We start from the raw sequence: 18155 nt of genomic DNA, 5'->3' as shown, positions 1-18155 counted from the left end.
TATTTCAAACAAATACCAACGACTTCAAGCGTCAATTTGCATCTATAAGAGTCAAATTTATTAAAATAAATGGAATTTATCTAGTGAAAGTATTTAAAACTAACAGAATGGATAGTCCAAATTTGCAGTCACACTACATACGAATCCTTCTCTCATTCAAGAAATAACTTTAATACTATAATGTGTGAATATTTATAAATAAAAACTAAACTTCTAACTCTCCATTCGCACCAAGACGATGTCAACATAGAATGTGCATAGTGATTTTCATTGTTAATTTTAATTTAACTTTTCACTGCACGCTTTTTTTGTTTTAAACTTTATTGTCTTTCTTGATTATAATAATTAATTTGATTAATTACTTACAATCAGCTGTTTCGAAACAATCATTTAAACACAAAAAAATGTCGGAGAATCATATTTTAAGGAAATTGGAATAAGTCTATAAAAGTAATATCCAGTCTAGTTATAAGAAAGACAGAATTGTAATATTTGAGCTCTCCGTAAGCTTTGAAATTTCTGTAAGCAATTGCCGTTGCCAACGACGGTCGTCACTTCTGACGGCTAATTTGAATGCGGCTTTGGAATACCTGGGTATAGTCACGGTTACAGGTGAAATTTATGATGATTTAGAACGTGAAATAAGTTGAAACGAAATACGTAGTCATGTTATTAAACTGTGCCCAAAGAAAATATTACTAGTCAAAATTATACATATAGTATGTTTACTTAAATACATCAAAAAAGACTTGCTTGCTCATAATTATTTTAAATAAGATTGACCTTTTGAAGATAAAACCATCTTCCACTGTCCTCTCTCATTATGAAAAGGAAAATTCATTTCTTTGTTCTATAAATATAGTTAGTCCCTAACGGGCTTGTTTTTTCTGTTACGTAAGTAGGGAAGCATTGCACGCAATCCCGTGGCATAACAGAGGGGAATTCAGGAGGTCGCACGTGCCCTATCTTCTTAAATCATACCGGGAATGTTGACTGGCGATTGCTTAAAAAAATACATGTATAAAAAAAAAGATCTGCCTCAAATTAAAATTACATCAGAAGAACCAAAAATGTTACAAAACTTCACATTATTGGTATACCATATATACCTACATTTTGGACATGTATCTTATCTCGCAAAATGTAATTATTAACAAATATCTCAATGAATTTTATTGGTACTAAAAGCGCGATGAAATGAATTCCTCGATGGGGAAGGGCGGTGGCAGACAGTATGACGCGCCCGCCCTCCGCATATTGATGAATACTAAAACATAAGTAACAGCATGCTGAGAGGAAATGGTGTACATTAAAGTAATATATCTAATGTGAGATTAAAAATACTTTTGTATGTTAGCATATCCATGTAACCAAAAAAAAATTTGCATTTTATTTATCATGGATTCAAAAATAATTGATGTTGTTCATTGGTAATAGCAAATCATCAAAATGTTTTGTTACGTCAAAAATTGTCTCAACCTATTTTTTTACATAATAATATCCAATTATAAACAGCTATATCAGATATTTCAAAGTTGCCGTTCCTCTTTGATCAATACAAAGTAAATTACCTGTTTACTTCAAAAAAACTCGCGTTATCTTTAAAGAATACTGATCTTGAGATCAAAGTTTGGACACAATGCTTTGGAACGCTGGCGGTTGGTAAAAGTTATTTAATAATGTGAAACAATAATTCCCCCTGAATCAGGACACTTGTTACTAAAACTATTTCGTTATTAAAACCGACATAGCAGTTTAAACCTATGTGTATTTAAAATAAATTTAATTTGAGACGAAACATCTTATCTTCACCGTGCGAGTGCCGGGTCCATCGCGGACATGGACATCCAACATTCATGTTAATTTATTTTATGTAAAAAGAATATTTATTTAATATTATCATCAAATTTAGTGTTGGATAACATATAATAGTCATAAAATACTAAAGGCTACATTTACGGCGTGAATTCCAAAAACGTTTTCGGAAATGCCTGTGCAATGAATACGTGAAAGGCTTTTGCAATATTCAGTCTGTAGTTGAACCGTTACCTTGGAATCCGTTTTATTGATATGCACATCGGGGAGCAATGCTTTCTATAATCAATTGCAGGCCTCTTATTGTAACTGTATTCCCGTACTATACATATTTACTTGGCGTAGCTCCCTCTTGTAGTGAAAGTTTTTGTTTTATGTTAAATTGAATTTTCTGTTAACCTACTATTAGCAGATTGCTAGTGCAGTAAGCAATACCTTTATGTTGATATCCTATGGGAACAAAATAAATACTCAGTAAGTTTGTTCTCAATTCTCGTTATGTACCGCAATGAAATATTAATTTATTATATTTTATTTAATATAGACGCTATGATCGCGTCCCCTGAGATCAGTTGATGAAAGAAGAAACATATTTTATGCTTCAAATAAATTTTTCTCGGTTAAAACTTTTTTTTTTTATAGAACGGTAACATCAGTAGCAATAATTTTTAACTTTTAACGAAACTTTTCATTGGTGGTGGTTTGTGAACGATAATTTTCTTTTACACGTTAATTCATTCTTTAACGTTAATTTAAAGTCTATTAAGTTCTATAAATATATTAATGAACTTCCATATTTTTTTTTATTAATACCTCTTTTTATATTTCATAGAGTTAAGTAATGAATTTAAAACTCCCTCAATTTGGATAAAAAAATGGGAATTCCCATACAGTGTCTAGTCTAGTCTAATAAGACTAAAATGTGATCTTTGTTTACATAACTCGTTTATTAACTAGACTCCTAAAATACTTTAGTTTAAACATAGTATCATAAACGCAATTTTCAAAGTTTCTAAGTCTTCAGAATACATAGGAATAACGAAAAAAGGTTAGAACTCAGACGTTTTATTGAATTACTATCGGAAATTGGTCTTGTTCTGAGTGAATGAAGACTCTGGCTAATGTCTTATATTTAATTTCGTGCTACTAATATATTTGTAATACTTTCAACTAAAAATGATTTAAAATAATTTAAAAAAACGTGGTTTTCATTAAGGAGGATTAATTATAGATATAATCAAATTCTGTCAAATGCACCGCCTATTTGTCTTTGGACTTATATAAAATTATTGAATATTGTATATTAGAACAAAACTCTTATAGACAGTAATTCAACTGAAATTCTCATTATATTTTTTAAGCTTATTATAACAAAATGTCCGCTCGGAACTAAAGCTCTATTGATTGGAGTAATATCTGCTTAGTTAAGAGCAGAAAATGTTATACGAGGGAAGAGAATATTGGAAATAATATTTTTTTTATTAGGTAAAGTATTAAATATTATATATTTTATAACTTCATAAGCGGTAATTCATAAAAAGAATACACTATGCTAGGTTATGTAAAGGTCAACAGATGTTATTCCATCATAAACATAATGAAGCAAAAAGGTTGTAATCGTATTTTAGTGGAGAACCCAAACTTTGCTAGTAATAATGCTGCGTAAGAAGTCTAAACAAAGTGTCGTTATTGTGGCTTAATGTGCGTGGCGATTGCGAGCGAGGGTAAATACCAGCGAGGGTAAACGTCTGACGTCATCACGTCAGGAAGCTAGGGAATAACAGAAAAATACTCTGCCATTTTCTATTAGACTGAATCATTTGTTTTTAATCCGCTACTTCAATTCTTGTGGCGTATATTATGATATATTATTCTGTAATTATCACATCCCTTTATAAGATCCTTGTCTAACTATAATTTGTAAGTGTTCAGATTTTGATTCGCTCTTGTAGTTTAGCCTTTAGCAATCGTGTGTTAAAGGTATTGGTTAATACCGCTAGCGTCTGAGAGCACAAGAGTTTAATTAATCTTTGCTAATTACGTAACATGTTGCCTTACTTTGCAGAATATTTTAGGTGGATAAGACGATTTTGAGGAGAAAATTTTCTAGAGATTTACCTCATATCAGAACTATTAATTATCTTAGATGACAGCTTCACAGAAAAGTCTTTATAAATAGATTTCAGTACTTGTTGATGTGGCAGGTTTCAGTAGACTGGCAAAACAAATTGCCAACAAAGGCTTTATATTATAGCTGTGCTTTGTGACGTTCCATGAATTTGAATTAATTAAGTTGGAGTAAAATAAATTCCGCAGACCGCAGCCCCTGCAGAAGTGGGTCAATGGCGGATCTGCTGAGAATAGAACTGACGCCCGAGGGGAAGGTTCTATTGTTAACTATGCATTGGCGAGAAATTGTGACACTGTTGTCACTGATTTACTGCTAATAGAAATATGTCTCATATTATTTCATATCGAAATTGCCCTTACGATTCATAATTTACCAGAAATAGTTGTGTTGTTACGTGTTTTATACAACCTTTGTGTCTTGCTTAGTAAAAAGCTGGTTTCTTCTTAACTGAACTGCATTTTAAGTCGTTGCTGGTTGGCGATGTATATTGACTGTTAAAAGTGCTTTGTAAATCGTCTATTTGAATAAGAAGAATATCTTGTTTAAAAGCTAAGGAACCTCTCGTTCGTTGGTTTTTAAGTTAAGTTTAAGGCTAACCTCTACAAAAGTTATGCAAATCGATACTACATAAAATTATACCAATATCGTCATTAGTATTATCAGATCCAATTGCATTAATCTTTTTAAAGTGACTAATAGCTCTCGTTAAATTTACCTATAAAATTATCTAAGGATAAAAGAGCCAGTTACAGCGAATTGCTCGCTTAAGTAATTAAATTGTTAGCGCTTGTGACTATCTACGATGCACTAGAGCCCAAGAACACTTATCTGATAGCGTTAATTTCAAACAAAAGTGTCGTCTCATGTCTCCGTGTAATTTTAATACATATTTTTCAACACAATTGAGAACGAGGTCTTGAATAAATAATTTCGTATTTTGTTGCTGGCGTTTCGTAAATGATCAAGTAATTTATTCAGCTGTTTTCTTTTTCACCTTTTCTTTTATAAGTCTTCACAGCCAACGAAATGAGAGCCGTCTTTTTATATCATTTACGCTATTGTGTTAGCGTCTATTGCTGTGTTCAAGAAGCCGTGTTACGTTACCTGCGAGTAAATAAAATGTAATGTCATTTATAAAGTCATTTCTGAGTAGATTATGAAGTAACTTAGTCACGTAGTATTTTTTGTAGTATTTTTTTACATGCATTACTATTATGGCTTCCAATTTATATGTTATTGCCGTCGGTTTTAGTTTCCTAAAGTCTTGCCATGTCCAAAAATTGTTTCGTCTTATATTTTTCTTCTAAGACTGTGTAAAAATAAACATTTAACAGTTTTCGTGATTGAAGAGCAAATGTATATTTTTCTATATGAAGTTTAAAGTCTTTTTTTTATTTATTTTTAATCCTAAGTATGAATACAAAAGTATATTCCAATAATATTATCGTTGTGATAATGTTATCCCTTAACGACAATCCGCCTGTAGTTTCTATAATTTGAAACATAAAATATACTATTATCTTATTTCTCATAGTAAACAGAATACATAAAATACCTATCTTAATCAGAAATAACTATATCCCAGTGATATTATTACTTCATGAGCGCATGTTCTTCAGTCCGCTATACACAAACTGCAGAACCAATTTGGATACAATTATGTGTTATCTTTTAATTTAAACAGATTGGTAGGGAAAAACATATTAATAAGTAGTACATTTATAAAGAAATGGCACGAGCAAGAGTAACGTTCATCTTCGTAACCTGGAATTAAATTGAATATTTAATAACAAATGCGCTTTTATGTAGCCATTTGCAGTTTCATAGCAGCCTTTTATAGCAGACCTCATCTTAATGTAGGTATGTATTTTTAAAATTTTAACAATAAAATGTTTTCAGTTAATTATTTTTATAACATATTAAAATATAATCTTTGTGAAGGCAAAACATGTCCGGAAGTTGTTCATTAGATAATTGTGTCAGAACCTAATATAAAATCAGAATGTCATAGTATGCAGAAGGAAAATGTATTGATCAAAGATAAAAGCCAGCGTTGTATAATATTAACATTAAAGTTCATAAAAGGATGACGTTAGCTACAATCACAGCCTACTTTATTTTCATATTCAGTAGGTCGCCATACTGAGGCGCGGCGTAACTAGTTGTGGAGGGAAGAGAGCTCGGGGGAAAAGTTTGGAATATATTACCTACGTGACAGTATACTGATTTATATTATACGAAACAGATTTTCAAGATGCGATCTTTGATGTATTTTTATATAGTATTTATTTATTGGACGTAACATGGTCACATTGATATAATAAAAGTCCCATCGTCTATGAAAAGGGCAGCTTATCTCTTAAGACAGATTTCTTCCAGCTTTTTCCATAACTCAATTCATAATCTACTTTATACTTAATATAATTTTAAATGGTTTCCTTAAGATGTCTCTAGGGATGGACGCTGTATTTTTTCTATCTAAAATAATATTTGATCTCGTGAAAACTTATATTTAATATGGCATTTAAATGGTTTTGTTAACGAGCTCAATAAATGCAAATTTAGAGTCTATTTATTAAAGTTATTTGTTTATTTTTTAATACAACCTATCAAAATCTATTTAAAAGTTGATAATATTATAACCGTTTATTCCAAGAATAGGAATAAGACAATAGGAATCCTATAGGAAAAGTGTAGATATATTAATAGTATGGATTAGAGAAGAGACTGTTAATCCGTTTTTTGATATTGAATCTTACAAATATGTGTATTTTAAGACGCTAACAATCTAATATAGGAATGAGCTGGAAAAATCTGAAAGAAAATGCAGTATTTTTCCAAAGATAGCCTAGGCTGTCTGTTAGGCCACATAGCTTCATACATAAGTCCGACGTATCACATAACACTATGAAAACCTCTCGACCACATCTTGTACTCAGCGTTTTTATGCTAGTTAACGCTTGCCAAGTTCTAAACCGGAGGAGACTATTACTTAAGGAATAAAAAAGGATATTGGATTAACCTTTCACTTAACTCGCTTATTCTCATTTCATTTTATCAAACTATCAAAGATAATGAGAACCATCCTCATAATAAGAAGAATACGAGGTTGTATAAAGAAGTATCTTGGTTAATTATGATAGTAAAATAGATTATGAATTTCTTATACAATTTTCGTAACAGTTCCCGCTAGTGTTTCGCTTGATTGATCCTATATTAACTCTGTAGTGGTAAGGAAGATATTTAAGTTCGAAATTCATATATATGGGGTTTTCCAATAGGGACGCTTGAACTTTGACAGCTGATTGCGGCCATGTTGTTTGAGTGACAGCTGTCAAATGCAGTGTGTTATATTCATTCCGTCCTCCCAAACCACCATGGCAGGTTACAGTGTCGAGCAGCACGTGCAAATCATAAAATTGTTTTATGAAAATGGGTCTTCAGTTCGAGCAACGTTCCGCGCACTTCGCCCGTTTTACGGTCGCGATGATCGTCCTGCCGAGTCGACTATCCGTCGATTGGTGGACAAATTCGAGTCAACCGGGTCAGTTAACAATCAGCCGGTTCCCGTGCGTCAACGTAACGCGAGATCTGCCGAGAATATCGCCGCTGTGCGCGACAGTGTCCTCGAAAACCCGCGGCAGTCAATTCCGCGTCGCGCACAGGAACTCGGCCTTTCGCAGACGACAACTTGGCGAATTTTGCGTTGTGACTTGAGCCTGCACCCGTAAAAGATCCAGCTGACCCAAGAGCTCAAGGTTAATGACCATAGACAGCGCCGTGTGTTCGCTGACTGGGCATTAGAGCAGTTGGAAGTTGACGCCGATTTTGGCAAAAAAATCATCTTCAGCGACGAGGCGCATTTTTGGATGAATGGCTATGTCAACAAGCAAAATTGCCGTATTTGGGACGAGACCAATCCACACGAGGTTCACCAAGTGGCAATGCACCCGCAGAAAGTGACTGTTTGGTGCGGATTTTGGGCCGGAGGCGTGATTGGTCCGTATTTTTTCGAAAACGATAATGGTGTGGCCGTCACCGTCAATGGTGAGCGATACCGGTCGATGATAACCAACTTCTTTTGGCCTGAAATCGAGAATATGGATCTGGACAACATGTGGTTTCAACAGGACGGCGCTACGTGCCACACAGCACACGCTACGATGGAAGTTCTGCACGAGCAATTTCTGGACATGGTCATCTCGCGCGGAGGCGACGTGAACTGGCCACCGAGATCGTGCGATTTGACCCCGCTGGACTTTTTCTTGTGGGGTTTTCTTAAGTCGCAGGTCTATGCCAACAAGCCGCAAACCACCGATGCCCTCAAAGTCAACATACGCCACGCCATCGATCAAATACAGCCCGATTTGTGCGCCAGAGTCATCGAAAATTGAACCTTTCGTGTGCGCGCCACCAACCGAAGCCGTGGCGGTCATTTGAATGATGTCATATTCCATACATAATGGGGTCGATAGACCTTCCAAATAAAAAAAAAATTTCGCAAATATCTTTCCTACATTTATTTTTTTTTGCATTTCAAAGATCAAGCGCCCTTAATGGAAAACCCTATATATGTATATGTTGCAAGTAATATGTATGTTGCAAGTTATATTGAAGGCGGAAATGTTAATTAACATTCCATCTCTACGGTAAAGTGAACGTAATAAAACTTTGAATCACGCCGTACTCGCCCGACTGTCGACATTGATAACACAGTTAATGCATACAGTAGAAGCTGAATATTTCTATAATAGTAATCTTATGCATGTAGTTTACAATTAAATTCGTATAACTTTTGTAACGGAAAATTTTAAATAGGAATAATGTCAAGCGAAAATGTTTACCTTTACATGTTATTACGCTTTCAAATTGATATCGTATTTATTTTCAGCTTAAATATACATATAAGATTTAATATGGTTACACATTTAGGACTTTTTTTAGGATTTATTTATGTCCTTTTTCATCTATTTGATATCAAATCATTCGTTTAAAAAAAATACATAAAAAAATCGACAACATTAAAATTCACATGTCTTATAATATTTTGAATCCAATTATGGTTTTGGTTCATAAAAAATAACCAATAATATGTACATAAACATACATATATGTGAATAATATATAAGTGTGTAATAATTGTTTTCACTGAAATTTATCGAACAACATGAAAATCAACGATACATACATAACTTAAATTCATAATGATATTCAAAATTCTTACCAGAACAAAATGGCCGTCCTGAATGCTGCTGTTTAAATAACGGAATTTTGAATAGCCACTACACTAAAGCAACATTCAAATAACTAGACTGACTTTATTTAGTGTCTCTGAATTTATCAAGCCAAATTTAGCTTTTTAGTTTATAACGAAAAGCTGAATCGCAATTATTTCGTACCGCTCGACGACTCAGCTTCAAAGAGATAGGTCTTCAACCTCATGAAAATTTGCACATATATAAGGCTTCAATTAACGCTGCTACGAGTTTTCAACGTTTCTTTGTAAAACTTGGATCTCCATTGAAAGCTGAATTTTATTGACGAAGATCAAATATTCTTTGAGGAGGCTCCTTTGATATAGATGATTCGATTTTTTTTCTAGATATTTTCAACTTCTTGATTGTAGTTTTATTTTTCACTTTTATGTTATGTTATGACACAAGAACAGTGCAAATTGATCTTACATTCAAAGAACATGGAATATTATATATATATATATATATATATATATATATATATATATGTGTAGTCTAGATAGATTTTACTTATAATATTTCTCTATTCTTATAATATATTTCATTATTCTCAGTTGTGATTTACATTGAGATTACAGTAATTGACTTTATAGGATAGTTCAACTATTCTTTTAGTGTGTTTTAAACATATTTTGAATGTAAAAATATTAGGGAAACTTTTTATAAAAAAAAAAACAAACGTATTATTATAAAAATTTTAACAAGATATATTCTTTAAAATGCAATTAGGAACTAAGGCACTAAACAACTTGGTTGCGTGTCTTTGTACAATTCTTTCTTATGTTATCCTCAAGGTGCTATCAAAATGCTAAAGGTTTCCGCTGTTACTCCGTAAAGCCTTATAAAATGCGGGCGAAAACTATTTCATTTACAATTAAAATTTCCATTTCCTATTCAAATATATGCATTTTGTAACTATTTGTTTTATTGTTTATAATAAAAGTTGAATATTCTGTACGTTGATTAAAAATATCTTTAACATTATTGTTATATGTGTACATTCGTGAACTTTTTTTTTACCGTTTGCTTGTTTTTATATTTTTAAATGTAAAATATATAAATCCTAACTATATAAATAGCATTCACATATACATTTCTAAAGCGAAAATCGCAATAAGATTTGCACATTATTGTTATGAAAACGAATTTACTTACTAAAATATTGATATTTCAACTCTGAGTAAAAGGAAATAATATATGTTACTTATATTATATTATGATTGAGAACAGCATGAAGTATAATGATACATTTACCGAATGAGTCAACCCTACTTAAATCCTTTTGTTATAGATTTATATCGCTCTTAGTAAAAATGAATATTAGTAATATTTTTCGCCTTATTATAATATTAAGTAATATTAAATTATTTTTAGGTATGGGCTAGAACAGTTACGTAAGTGAAACACATCGGTTGTAATCTCAGACTTGTTCCATTTCACATTGTTTTTTCATTCAGTACGTTCCGGCTTTCTTAATTCATTGGATCGATAATAATTCCGATTGCAAAAGGTCAATGTCACTAGAAAGTGATGAGAAACCAACGATGATATTTAATATTCAATTTTACCTAACACACTTCGACAATACGATAATTGGGACGAGGGTGGGGCAAAGGTTAATTGATTTTAAATGCTATACATGTATAGGCGAATAATGCGTCATACAATGGCTGACCAGTTTTAGGTGTACGTGTAGATCAATTGAGCTGCTGTATGTATTTAAAGCTATCGACGATTCCCTGCAACATTCGATTGATATCCTATTTCATTCGTTCAGTTAGAATCATGAGAATTGCTTTGACGTATCGATTACAACTCAGAATAACTAAATTGCACAATATCCTTGCTACTTATATAATATACATTGCATATTAATATTGTGCGTAATATTATTTGTAGAATGCTTTTGTGAGTGCTACGAATATTTATTTTGAAATGTATTTACAACAATTATCAATATTTTCTAAACTGAGAAGGTGAAATTTCTTTATATCAAATTTAAAACTTTGTGTTTTTTTTTTTATTTTTAACCTGTTCCAATGTTAACTTTTAAGAGAGCTCTCAAACATTTCTATTATGAATCTCAAAATGCTTCCAAGTACGGAAGCAGAGACTGAAAAGTTCCGTTTTTAAAGACTTCATTATTATTTCTTCAGCTTTAATTTTTTTAATTAAGTGTCTTTATAATTATTTTTATATTTTCACACAAAAATGCTCTCTAATCGAGTTTTATAGATCCTTCCTATAATAATACAAAAGAAAGCTCACGTTATGAAGATTATGCTTTAAATTATAGTCAGATTTTATACAGTTTATTATATCAGCCGCTTATTTTACTAGGTCACATACTGGCAGGTGGTATTTGAATACCCTGTCACATTTACGAGTGCGAATAAAACTTGCGAGTGAATATGTATCTTGCATGCAGCGTGTAAGGACTAAAATTCTGTGCTTGTAATGGAAAACCGTTTACGTGCGCTGGACATACGGACGTCGATAAGGGGTGGGCGTGTTTCACACTTGCCCAGCCGTAACACAACTCGCGCTAAATGAATGTCATTATAATTTATTAATATAATTGTAAGTATTCCTTTAGCGTCTGGTTTGTTATAAAATTATTTTATAAAGAATGCTACTATTATGAAGAAACGTTTCATCATATTCATAAGGGTTGTATCAATTATGTCACACACAAAATTTGACTGGGATTCAAGGCCTGTTTTATCTATGGAGTATTGTGTTCAACTTATGTGAGATACGTATTATAGTATTATTTTTTTCCATTTTATACTATATCTATAATTTTATAGTATCTGAACGTATGGTCCCCGAAAGAATTTGATATGACTTCTACTGAATAGTTAGTGGTTGAATAAGTTTAATTAATCTTGAAAATATTCCGTACACATGTAGGCGCAGCCGTCTAAAGGCTAACCAGCCACCCAGTCATGGATAGTTAATTTTAGCCAGAACATGTTCCACGTTTATTCATTCATTTATAACGAGTCATGATTTCTATTAATTATTTCTGATTGTAATAGAAATTTATACTTAATTCCTTTAATATGAGAATATAATTTTTAAATAAATTTTAATGTCATAACTAAAGTTCTTGTTAGTGATATAATACGTTATTAACGAATGACGATTACATTGAAAGAACACGTGTATCTGAATATATCAATTGATTGCCTATTTATATTATATGATGGAAATATAATTCTAGGTTATAGACAATTTGTCTATAGATCATTAAATAAATAAATAGCTATTGCTGTAATATCGTATCACCCAGCAATTCTCAATGTATGCCCTTTAGATAGACAGGTTTTTGCGAAAGACAGAAAATTATGTAGTTTGTGAATCTTAAAATATTAATACTTGAGTTGTGATTTAAACAGTTTATTCAAAGGCCTTTCACGGTTCAGTGTAACGTATATCTTTCGAAAGAAATTTTCTTTCAGTACTTTGAGTTTGTAAGTTTATTAAAGAGTTTTGCGAATATTCGTTACCTTGGCGAAACGGAAAAGTTTCAAATACACCTTTATATCTATTGTATCCTACTTATTGCTTTCAAGTTTATGTATGAAAGAAAAATTACTTATATACTTATAGTTATATGTAAGTTGATTTATTTTAATACCTATTGTTTGTCAACGTAATATACCTTCGAACAATAAAGAACAGAAATGGACAAGACGGTATCGGGAGAAGTAATTCATATATTTTATTGACTTGACCTCCCTTAATTGTCTCAATAAATGATTCTCTTACGAATGCCTATTAAAAGCTGTTTAGTTTTACTGTTTTCGTGTTTCTTTATGACTCGCTTTACAAATACAATATCATTTACATATAAAAATATTTAAAATCTTTAAAGAAATATTTCACATACGATATTCATTACATGTACCTATGTGGCGATGAAAATTGAATTCTTATATTGTAGACGCGTATTTCGTAACACGTGCCTTTTGGTAGGAATTGGTTTTTAAATCACTTACGGTATGAATCTGAAGAATATATATATAAGATTTTGCTCTGTATACTAATTTTAGGTTAAGAAAAATTGGGTTTTCTAATTTACAAAGTCTATGAATGATGATAATAACAAGTGTTTTCTTTTCAATAGTTTAGTAGAGTTCGTCAGAAAGGAAGATAAACTGGGTATATCTTTAGAAATTGTAATGATGTCTTAATGAGTTCTTAAAATAATGATTTTCCTCTACACCTTTGTGATGAAACAAATGTATACCAGGAATATTCGTGTAAAAATATCATCGTGAAAACTAACTAAAAAGAGTAACTTTTAGCAAAATGAAGTAAAGGTTGATAAAAGTGCATATATATATATATATATATATATATATAGTTAATATAATCTTTACGAACTATATATCATTCATGAGTTACTGAGGTTTGAGAAGAATTGCAAAATTATTGCCATTAACAGGATTTTTGACTTAAGGATATGAAATATTGTGTCATTAATGAAGACAGAATAAGTCGCAAATTCGTTAGCAACGTGTATAATGTGCCTACATATATTAGATTCTAGGTATTGTTTGTAATTTTGTTTGTTAGAAATTAAATGTTCTATGTACCACATTGTGAACTTTATCAAATATTATTCTTCTTTTTTGAACGATAGGAAAATTGTACTGAATTTTCAGAGATTGTCATGCACAGGCGGATAGCAATCAGATGGACGTAAAAAATACGAAATAAAATATAAATTCTATAATGTTTTTTGCTTCTAGAATTTTTCAATTTGAAGATACAAAGGTTTGTACTATCGTATGATATGCATAGATGTTATAAATTTACTATCAGTCGTATAATAATATTCAAAACAATTATAATAAAAAGGTATTATATTTTTTTTCTATTATAAAACTGAAAAGGATCCCCACTGACATTACGTCTGCAATTTTAACATGGAGTAGGCACTTACTGTTTCTCAGCGAACATCCTGTTTGAGGAGAGTTATATACAAACAGAGCACCTAGTTTTGCCGACTTAGTTCGCAAAATGTTCTATTCCTTCGAGAAGTTCCACCGACCCATTTATTGAGTTCAACAATGACGTCGCTTTAGTCACTTTTCCTCGCCGTCTTTATTTAAGATTAAGGTTGACCAAAATTATCATGGTCTACAAAATGTTACGCAAAAAATTTATTAACATTGTATGTCCTTGACAAAGGAAAGTTTTGTTCTTAAACTCAAAGATTCCTTTACAAGCCGTGGACGGTGAATTAAGATGTTATGATTTTTTCTGACGTTAAAAAAAATATTTTTTTGAACAGAAAATTAAACTATATATATTCCTTACAATACACTTATGATGAATACGACAACTGCATAGCTACTGAATAGACTTGCTTTCTATCGTAACGAACCCGAACCACAAATATATTTGGACGGAGAAACGAAAAATCAAGACAAATTGCTCACAATTTACTCTCAGACAACGTTGTTTGTTCTTAATTAAATTCATTTTATTCCATCCTATGCTCTTTATATACCGACACGAGGGAAAATAAGAATTAATTTGCCCTGAAACGTTCCATATGTGTATCATAAAAGGTTTATTGTGTTTCTTTCAGTTGACAACTCAATTTTTTTTCGTTATACGTAATTAGTTACTTAAATATTTTTTTTTTTTTGCTTTAAGTTAAAATAACTAGATTATTTATAGCGTTATCACTTATAAGACTGGTTTTACTATATTTATAATGTCATTGATATTGTGTAAGGAAATATATTTCTCAACCAATGCTATCTCAATGAATGGGAACCTGACGCCACATTTTCTAAAGTGTCTAACGCGTGACCGTAAAGCGTCATATAACAAAACCTTTATTGATGTATCAATTTAAAACACGACTCTGTCACAGTCTCATGATAAAACTCTAAATTAGTTAAATTTTCAATGAATCCTATTGTTTTGCATCTTTCTTATACTGGACAGAATATTCTATTAATGTGAAAATTTTGATTAACATTGTCATACCCCGCAGCCAAATATCTTGGCGAACGTAAATAAAATATTTTTTGATTATAACCGACTTCTCCAATCGAAACTCAAATGATACGAATGATTATTTGAAGTGCGCTCAAAGATGATGGAAAAAGAGGCAATTTCATTTCGTCCACGTTTATTGAAGATGTAAATTGACATCTATTAAATCGAAAAATTAATTGTTTGGTTTACTAGGGGTTTGGAAAAAAATATTGGTTGAAATATGCTTTTATATATGGAAATAAAATCTTTATATACATACATATATTAGGGATTAATCTACCACTGCTATAAACATTTGTTTGAAACGATAATAGGTATAAATCCTATTATCCAAATTATGTGTTACATAACTTAATTATTAATGAATTAACCAATATAATATTATTCTAGATTGCTTTTAACTATGGTCTATATTAGACTAAATGGGAACAAATAGTAGTGAAGTCAGTTAAAGCAAGTTTATTATTTATTCTTTATATATATTATCTTATTATCTGTTTTACTAGTAATGTTGAATATAGATATGAATAATTGTAAAGCCTCGAGGAAAATCCACTTCAGCATAACACTACTATTGTTTATAAGACAAAGCCCTTAGGAAACTTGTTACTCCGGTGACTTGCTAACGATGTTAAATCAAATTAAATTTTACTTTGTTACATATAATATTTATTTATGTTAGATAAAACATAATAGTTTTGTGTGTAACAGATTAGAAATAACAAAAAAAATATAACCACTTACTCTCCTCATGACATAAAACTAGACGACTTCCTTATTGTATTGCTCGTTATTGCTTTAATTTTTATACTATATCTATTTTCTGAACATTCTGCTTGTAAAGGTTTAATAATTAATTCTAATTAGATCGAAACGGACAGGCAAAGGACATTAGAAACTACATGATGCAGGAAGTATTCCCTTACTCATTGTCTGCGGTATCTAGCGATGCACCACATTGTCCCGTGTTCGTACTCCGGAACAGCTGTTGCCTTAAATAACTATCCCTGGAACACCAGCCTCAGTCAGGATTCTGTGCTGTGCTGTGTACAAGTGACTTAGACAACCCCAATTCTACCCACGACCCTAACGATGACTGTTAATTTGTTGTTCTGTATACATAAAAGAATCGCCTGGTAATGTATATCACGTTTTTATAGATCTTTACGTTTTTGTATTAAATAATAATTGATAAACATTTATATGTACCCGTTTACTTATAAGGAAATGATAGCCGTGCCATGCGTAATATAACCTACCTATATGATTATATGAGTATAATACATAATACACTCATATCAACGACATTTTCAACAAATTTACAGTCCCATTACACGAACTACGTCAGTAGCTATAATTGCACACATGTCTTTGAGTGAAAAGGACATTCGTACAACAAACGATTCTAGAACATGAATACCTAAATGATTTTGCTATGAGTTAATTATGAACCTTCCTTTCAGCAATTAAAGCTATCAATGACTAGCCTATATTTCCCGTAGTTGCTTCCATTTATAAATTATTTATATTTAAATGTGTTATTATTTGTAACAGTTACGAAGGCAGCTGGGAGTACTACTTCTACATTTGCCAGTACGATTCTTAAAACAAATTAGATTTCTGTGTCAAATAAAGAAGAGAAAAAGTATAAACGTGATAGAAATATATTTCTCTTAAGCGTAAGAAATGAAACAATTTAGATATTTACAAATACACGTGTAAGAAAAACAAAAATGTCCTTTGAAATATTCAATAATATAAACGTAATAATAGTACGAGTAGGGGAAGAAAATTTCGTACAGGGGACTACCCACACAAAGGGGAGCCGTCGATTCGAGATCATGTTTACCTGATGCTGAATGTTATTTGCCATATGAGTTGAACCATTATTTGGGAAATAGGTGAGTACATCATATTTATTACTCGCTTTCAATACCGCTAACATTCAAATAATCCAATATGGCATTTGTTATCTATGCCTTTATCTGGTTTTATTAAGTTTTATTTTCTCTACGCCTCGCTTTCATTTCCTTTCAGATTCAATAAATACAAAAGAGATTTATTCAGTAGCCACTTCTATATATTACGTTAGTCTTCATTTCTTCTTACATTATATAAAAATTACATAACCGTCATTAGAAAAGTATTATTATGTAAGATATCATCAGAATTAACAGCAGTTTTGATGTGTTTCCGTAATTTGTTGTATTATTTAGCGAGATAGCGGCGTGAGGGGAGGCTCGCGCCGATCGATAGCTGCTCAGTTGGTAATATGACTACTGCTAGGTAAAAAATAAAAACGTTCGTTTTCCTTGCTGTTTTAGGATTTCAATTGGGTTTATTTTTCATTGACTTTGTATCTCCTCCCCGTTATTTTTAACACTATTTCGTTGGTAATTATAATTTTATCCTGTTAATAATATTTGTGATACATGTAGGTATGTAATTTGTTAAGATGTTAGGTTGATTAGAAATGTGATGTAACCACAAGGGTATTCGAAAATTAGTATTCCAAGACTAACCCAAATTGAAGGTTGTTTATGTAAACATAAATTACAGTTTTAATGAATTATCAAAAACATATTCCGTATTTCCCTAAAGATTAATAACTATTTATGTATTTACAGAGTATAAACGAAATTATATTATGGTTTGTAAAACTATTTAAACATGTCTTTGTTTTAAAATCAATTAAAAGTAACATAAATTTAAAAATGATATAAAATGTATAACGTAACAGCAATCACAGATATAGGCGTTATGTTTTTGTCTTAGGTATACTAAAAGTTTATTTTGTTAGAGTAGACATAACCACAGCCTATAAATTCTATATAAATTATACGACGCCTATAAGTCTGCGATGAGATTAGTCCCCTGGAGTTGTTTTGTTCCATGATAACTTGTTTGTTTTAGTGATATTAGTTTTAAAG

This window comes from Danaus plexippus, chromosome 11 (assembly GCF_018135715.1).
Source record: "Danaus plexippus chromosome 11, MEX_DaPlex, whole genome shotgun sequence".
NCBI lineage: Eukaryota > Metazoa > Arthropoda > Insecta > Lepidoptera > Nymphalidae > Danaus > Danaus plexippus.
This window is presented reverse-complemented; position numbering follows the sequence as displayed.